Source organism: Sinocyclocheilus rhinocerous, unplaced genomic scaffold, assembly GCF_001515625.1.
Source record: "Sinocyclocheilus rhinocerous isolate Xijiao unplaced genomic scaffold, SAMN03320098_v1.1 scaffold827, whole genome shotgun sequence".
Taxonomy (NCBI): domain Eukaryota; kingdom Metazoa; phylum Chordata; class Actinopteri; order Cypriniformes; family Cyprinidae; genus Sinocyclocheilus; species Sinocyclocheilus rhinocerous.
Genome location: NW_015633173.1, coordinates 893,400 through 901,281, shown reverse-complemented (window position 1 = coordinate 901,281; position 7,882 = coordinate 893,400). Strand labels below are relative to the sequence as shown.

Here is a 7,882-nt window from a genome sequence, read left to right as displayed (position 1 = left end):
TGACACTTGAAAGCAAGTTATTTTGCCACATCTATTCAAAAGTGTCTGTGATGCGTTTCATGTGATCTCATTGGCCGACTGAGTTCCCCACAAGGTAACGTATGCTTAGCAAACACCACTTCCTCCCGCTACTTCTGCATAATGTGCCTTTCCCATGTCGACCAACAACTGTAAGTTTTGCACTTGTACAACTATATTTCTCTTTATAATTGAACTGTTTGTAAGTATCTCTTTTCCAGGCGGAGTAATATGGGGCATTGCTATTTTTGTTGGCACTTGAACTGATTTAAATTTTAAAATAGGCTTTGAGACTCTTCGTGCTGTATGTTTGAAGGCAAAGATCATATTATAAGAATGAGAATTCAAGAATCATGTTGAATATGTGATTGGTTGATGCATATTTCAGATTGAATTCTGGTTAAAATGTGTATTTTTAAGAAGCAAAGACCTTTGTTTTGAGCGTCCAGGAATTGTAAGCAGGAAATCGAATATATAAAGCAAATATATTTTAAATATGAAATATATATTACACCAAATATTGACCAGTCATACTTTGGCCTGGCTGGAGGCTGGTTTCTATGGACAGCATATGCATGTGTAGGTCCACTGTGTTCAAATGCAGCCGCTGGTTTCCTGGCAGCGAGACAGGAAGTGGGGGCTGGGTGCAGTCTGCACTAGTCCGATAACATGCACAAAAACACTGATTCTTGATGCCCTGGTTTGTACGTCCCACTCGCTCCATACCTCAGGGAATTATTCATGTGGTTCTCTCCCAAACCAGCCCCCGATCTGTGGCAAAATACAGGAGTGAAATTGTCAACACTGGTGGCGTGGTGAACAGGTCTCTCTCAGTCCTCTGAGAGGAAATGTGTTGGTTGGGTCGAGTAGCAACAGCCTTCATTCATCTCCAAGAGGGTCAAAGACCTTTGTTCTGTAAAAACATGATTGCTGGTTAGAAAAAATGAAACTGTTGTTTATGGAAAATATTGTAGAAATGTTATCTCACTCTGCACCCGTGTTGATTTTAATCGGTGCCAATTGATTCTGTAATATTGTATTGTTTCAAGTACAACATATTTTCCACAAATGCTCCTGACATGGACCATTTATCTACAAAATGAAAAAAAAAGGTTCTTTTTATTTATTTATTTTTAATTAATTTGCATTTTCTAAATACATTTAAGTAGTGCATTCTCTTGCAAAACTCGCCACCACAGTGTTAGGGTGATTGCCAGTGTGTTGCTATGGGGTTACTAAGGTGTTCTGAGTATGTTAATGTCTTTCTATGTGGTTGCATATCTGGTTGCATAAAGATCTATGTTTTTCTAATGCTCGGGTTTTTCTAGGTGGTTGTTAGAGCATTGATATGTGGTTGCTAAGGTGTTCTGGGTGGCTGGTAGGCCCAAGCTAAAAGCCCACAATGCTAGGGTTTTCTATGTCCGTGTCAGGGTGTTACTGTGTGGTTGCTAGGTTGTTCTGGGAGGTTACCAGGTGGTTACTTACTGGCCCAAGTTAAGAATCCACAATGCTATGGTCGTCTAGGTGGTTGGCATGACATTGATGCAGTATGTGGTTGCTAAGGTGTTAATTGGTGTTTTAAGTATGTTAGCATATTGCTATGTGGCTGCTAAGGTGCTCTGGGTGGTTGTTAAGGTCCTGGGTGGTTTTATACTGGTTGCGTAAAGATCTCACAATGCTAGTGTTTTCTAGGTGGTTGTCAGGGTGTTGATGTGTGGTTGCTAATGTGTTTGGTATTTTGAGTATGTTAGCATGCTGCTATGTGGTTGCTAAGGTGCTCTGGGTGATTGTTAGAGCATAGCTAAGTGATATTGGTTGCGTAAAGATCTCAAAATACTAGGTTTTTCTAGGTGGTTGTTAGGGTGTTGACATGTGGTTGCTAAAGTGTTCTATGGTGTTTTGAGTAAGTTAGTGTGTTGTAATGTGGTATCTAGGGTGGTCTGGCTGGTTGCTAGATGGTTATTTACTGGCCAAAGTTAAAAGAGCCCACAATTATGTTTTTCTAGATGGTTGTCAGGGTGTTGATATGTGGTTAAAAAGTGTTATGTGGAGTTTTGAGCATGTTAGCATGTTGCTAAATGGTTGTTCAGGTGGGGTGGTTGCTAGAGCATTGCTAAGTGGTTGCTAGGGTGTTATGGGTTGTTGGATACTGGTTGCGTAAAGATATCACAATTTATCACAAAAAGTTTTTTCTAGGTGGTTGCTATTGTGTTCTATTGAGATTTCAGTATGTTGCTGGGTGGTTGCTAAGGTGTTCTGGGTGGTTGCTAGGTGGTCACTTACCAACCCAAGTCAACAGAGTCCACCTTCAAATCTCTGTGATATCTTGGTCTCTAGAGGTGTCTTTACACAGCTGAGTTACAGCTGCTCTGTGCCTGCTCAAAATTTAGTGTAAAGATGTAATGCTGCATCAGAGCCAGACTAAATTATGCCTGCTCGAACTCCCCTCAGTTCCTAGTATCAAAGTATACAGTGGTAATTGATTGTTGTGTAAGCCACCTCTGAGCAGCATGAAATGGTCTTTGGAAAGATGCCTAAATGCCACTTCAGAAGCGCTTCTATGCCACCTTTGCAATGTAAATTTGGCACAGAATGTTTAGGTCCCACCTTTAGTGTAAAGTATTTTTTGAAAATCATAAGTCGGATCACTCATGCCTAATTTACACTGCAAAGGTGGCACAGAAGTTCTTCAGTCTTTACACAGACTGACTGATTAATCCTGCTCAAAGTTGGCATAAATGCATTTACACAGATACAAATACAACTCTATTCTTTGATACTCGGGACTGAAGTGGGTCAGAGCAGGCTTAATTTAGTCTGGCTTTTATGCAGCATTATGTCTTTAGTTTACATATTCCAAATTTACACGGCAAAGGTGGCACAGAGGCACTTCTGAAGTGGCATTTAGGTGTATTTACACAGACTGTTTAATGCTGCTCAAAGGTGGCATAAATGTATTTACACAGCAATGATAACCACTTTGATATTAGAGGCTGAGGTGAGTCAGAGCAGGCATAATTTAGTCTGTTTTTTATGTGATGTTATGTCTTTACACAGAATTTTGAGCAGGCACAGAGCAGCCTTAACTCGGCTGTGTAAAAATGCCTTTAGGAAAGTAATAGCACACCTCCTCAATAAGCTGCAGGAGCTGAGCTATCATTCACAGCCCGGGACAAGTAATGTGCTGAAGTTTGATGAGCAGTAGTAATAGTGATGCTTGCCTTAGCAGAGATTTGTTGAGTGCATTTTGGCACTATCACACACCATGGCTGTTCACAGTGGAGTGTGAGCGCTGTTTGTGTTATGAAGTGTAGCTGCTCTGTGTATAAAGTGAGTGGGCCAGAACTGTGGCTCAGAGCTTCTGTTGTTGTGGAGACAGGCCTCAGTGTCATCCAGTACCAGGACTCCGTATAGTCTGCAGGAATGTCTGCTCTGTGTCTTTGTTCACTTCCTCAATACGGTTTTAATATACACAGGTGGCCGTTTAGCAAGACCCAGCACGTAGCAGAAGCCTTTTTCAAAGTGCAGTCTTAGCCTCAGTGAACACTCTGTTATTATTTACTCACTCTTTTGTTGTTCCAAGCTTGTACGACTTACTTTCTTCCATAGAGCACAAAAGAAGGATTTTGAGGAATAGTACTGTTACTGTTTTCCATACAGTTGCAGTGAATGTGGGTTGAAGCTTTCATGCTTCCAAAAAATGTCTTTCGTGAACTTCTGAATTGGATCTTTTCAATGAATCGGTTGATCCAGTTCACAAAACTGGTCTAAAAGATTTGTTCACCTATCAAAATGAGTTTGTAATGATTCACTGAACTTAAGTGGAAGATTATCAACATTTATTAACGTTTTCAATCACACAAAGCTATTTTATTTTAATCTGAGAAGATCTGGTATATAGTGCACAAGTCATATGGACTACTTTCAGAATACTTTTATTTATAAAAGCTTTAATTATAAAGCTTTTATGTGCTTTTTGAAGCTCCTGTTTCCAGTTAATGTAATTGTATGGAAATAAGTGAACAGTACAAGTCTTCAGAATTTTGTCTTCCACAAAAATAAAGTCATGTTTAGAACAACATGAGGGTGAGTATATAATAAATACATTTTAGGGTGAACTATTCCTTTAAGAAACTTTACATTTTAAATGAAGTGCAGGTTAAGTCCAGCCCTTTTCTGTGCTGACAGAACTGCTTTGTCAAATTGGCGACTTGTAACTGTATGCATAATAAATCTGATGAATTGGCCCTGAGAAGAGGAAATTATGCAACTATTGTGGTGGTATGTTTTGGAAAATGCTTTTTAAAATTGATTTGAGTTGTATCCCTTTTATCTTTTTATTATTTTTTTTTAAATCTTTTATTCAGTTGCTGAAGAATATGTATGGTTGCTACAGAGGTCACTAGTGCATTAGGTGGTTGGTGGGATATTGCTAAGCAATTATGCACCAACATTTTGAAGAAGAAGAAGAATAGAAGTATAAAGAATAGTAAAACTTTTAAAAGCACCACTAATATTTTTTGAACATATGAAACCTGTTAATTGTCAGTGTTGTCCGAATGGGGCCATTGCAGTTGAATGCATGTTCATAATTGTGAGTTCATGGGCAGTTTAACCAGGATAATACAGTTATTATGCAGTCTTGTTTTCTCTCGCCTGTCTGAGACAGTTGATACTAGACTCAATCAGGCAGACGACTGACCATTAGTCTTCCTTGTCTGTTGTGTGCAGTTTGACACACTTTAATTAAATTTCATGTGTACAAAACATACATCATTTACTTCCTCTCAAATTATTGTTATAGCATGTCATGTTGTTGAGGTACCTTGACTTAAATACACATTGCAATTGTTTCCACAGTAATCGTGATAATTGTAGATGTAATGCTGTGTTACGCATGTGTTACGAAATACGGATGTTGTGAAAAATCAGAACAGAAATCCTTACGTTTTTTTGTATGTTGCACAAGAGACAAAAATTTCCTGCAGCCTTAAACAGCACACAAAAAAAAACTATCAATTTGTCTTAGTCTTGTTAACTGGAGTAATGAGACAGCAGGGTAAATAGATGTGAACGCTAGAAAGGAATGGCCCATTTGGGCAGCTTGGACAATCACCCTAGTCTGTCAAACAGGTGTGGAGTGGAAACAGTCCCAAACACCCTGAAATATAAATAGTTGTGCTGTGTTTCCCTGTGAAAGAATGTGCCATGTGAATGGGGGTGAGTGTATTTGTTGATTTGAAACATGGGCACATTTAACTTTATCCACGCAAGACCTTGGCAACAAATACCACTCTGTATCAGTGTAGCATTTATATATATATTTATATTTATATATAGTAACTTTAAATCATTAAAAGCATTACATAATATTTAAAAGATCCATTAAAATTATCAGTTTTAATTAAGAGTATTAATATATGAAAATGAACTTTAAATCATATTAACAATGTATTTGCTTATTTTTACATCAGCTCCATTCATACTGTATGGGAGATAGATATTGTCACACTTTTTAGTCCAGTATATGCTTTATATGTATTTCATATACATAAGTCAGTTTAACACAAACATATGCATTTAAGTTTTTTTCTTTATGAAAAAAAATGACATAGGCCTACACAAAAGTTTCATTAAATGAGGTAGATTGTCACAATGGGATAACACTCCAAAGAGAAAGGAAAAATTTAAATCGCGTCATATGACCTCTTTAAAGCAAAATTTAAGCATTACAAAAAAAGTATAAAAATAATACTGAATCTAACCATTATTTTGGCCAACAAATAGTAATGAATAAATTAAATATACAAAATTTTAAAACACATGTAACTACTTGTCCTGGGGAGAGGGATAGGTGTTTTTTTTTTGTATTATAAAAGGTTATGAAGTAATGTTTTAAAAAATAAGTATGATAACATATAGTTAACATCCATTTACCACATTCTGATAACATCCATTTTCCTCGGATGGCCATTCAGTGTAAAAAAAAAATAATTATATATATATATATATATATATGTATATGTTTAATTTCATCATAAATCTCGGGAAAAACAAACTGTACATTTGAAACTAGCAGTTAATTAATTTTCAGACTTATTTCAGAGGAATTCTTGGCCAATAAAGGGTTTTCACAAAACACTTTTCACCCGTGTGACAACTAGCCCCGGTCTTTTCTTTCTATACAGTAGTAGCGAGTGTGGCTGTGGCTATGAGTTTGGTGGGAGGAGTCAGTGTCGCTCGCTCGGGACTGTGATTGCGTTTCTCCGCGGATCTCTGGAGGAGCTGCAGGCAGTGAGATCACATCCTCGCGATGCAGCTGCCAGCGAGTCAGAGAGCGATTACTAGTTCATAACTCCGTCTCAAATCTGCGACATACGCGCCAGCCTTTCAGGACTACAGCGTAGCGGCATATAAACGCGTTGATTTTAGATTCTGTGCGCAGGTTCTTCCAGTCTTTGGTGGCTATGGAATGCGGTTTTACTTAAATACCTCCCCCTCCTCTTCTTGGTGGGCTCGCGCATTTTGTCTCGGCTCGTTGTGTTGGATCTATCGGTTCAGTGTGTGAAACCGAGCGCGATGTGGGCCAGGAACGATTTTGAGGACGGATTCGACGCTTATAAGATAGGTAAAAGCCTAGCGCTTGTGGAATGACACACTAAGGCAGATATAATATGTTCATAGGAACAGCCATGTTTGATGTTAGACTGGCGCGTGTAACGGAGCGTGTATTCCGCGCGCGCAGGCTGGGATATATTAGATATGTGATGTTCCGTTATGAGCGTTGTGATGTTATTGAACTGTGATGGTTTGACAGCATCCCTCGTCTCACCTTCAGCTTTGTCTTTGAGTCAAAATGCTGATACAGTTTGAAATCATGTGTTTGTTGGACATGACATCCCTCTGTTTGTCTCCTCCTCTTCCATGGTAACTCTGTTCTGTTTGTCTCCTAGGTTCGAGCACGTCCTCTCCTGGATGGGTCCCAGGCTGCGACTCGGCATGGCAAGCTTCCTCTTCCGCCGCTGGCATTAGCAGCCGCGGGCGACGTCACAGCGCTGCCTCAGACAGTGGTGATACCGGCATCGGAACCTCGTGTTCGGACAGCGTAGAAGGTACAAGATGTTTATGACGCAGCCTACTTTCGAACAAACCACATGTGGCTCGCTTGACTAGCCTTAATCTGTTTTTGTGAGGTGTGAAACGTGTTATTGATCGCCTGTTTGTAATTCACTGCTGGTTTTCGCAGTCAGACATTTTCTAGCAAGCTCATTACAAAATCTGCCCAAAGTCATGACCTGTCTCCTCATTCTTCACTTTAGTCAGACAACACTTTAAATAGGATCGGCTCTAGTTTCGCAGTGACCAACAAATAGAGAGATTTTAATGAGTTAGCAAGGTCAAACCAGGGCTTTCTTCCTGTTATTTGTTGACCACTTTGATTTTTGAGAAGTTACCCTGAGCAAGCAACGGACTGTAAAAGCCTCTAGAAATAGGTCACGCTTCAGTGTCTCTTAAATATATGTAGGTCAATGTGTGCAATGGCTTATGGGTAGACATTATAAGATGATGTGTAATGTGAAATCCATTAGTTTTCTCTCTTTGCAAATTACTGTTTGCATCCAAACAATCTGATCCTTGCAGAAAATTATGCCATGTCCACATGTATGTTTACTGGTGCCTTAAAGGAACACTCCACTATTTTTGAAAACTCATTTTCCAACTCCCCTAGAGTTAAACAGTTGAGTTTTACCGTTTTCGAATCCATTCAGTCGATCTCCGGGTCTGGCGGTAGCACTTTTAGCTGTAGCTTACCATAGATCATTGAATCTGATTAGACCGTTAGCATCTCGCTCAAAAATGACCA

The 7,882-nt window shown here is 39.1% G+C and overlaps 1 pseudogene; it reads left to right on the top strand.

The window, feature by feature from the left end:
- Positions 1-6,294: 6,294 nt before the first annotated feature.
- Positions 6,295-7,882, top strand: part of LOC107743309 (centrosomal protein of 85 kDa-like) — a 61,567-nt pseudogene continuing 59,979 nt past the window's right edge.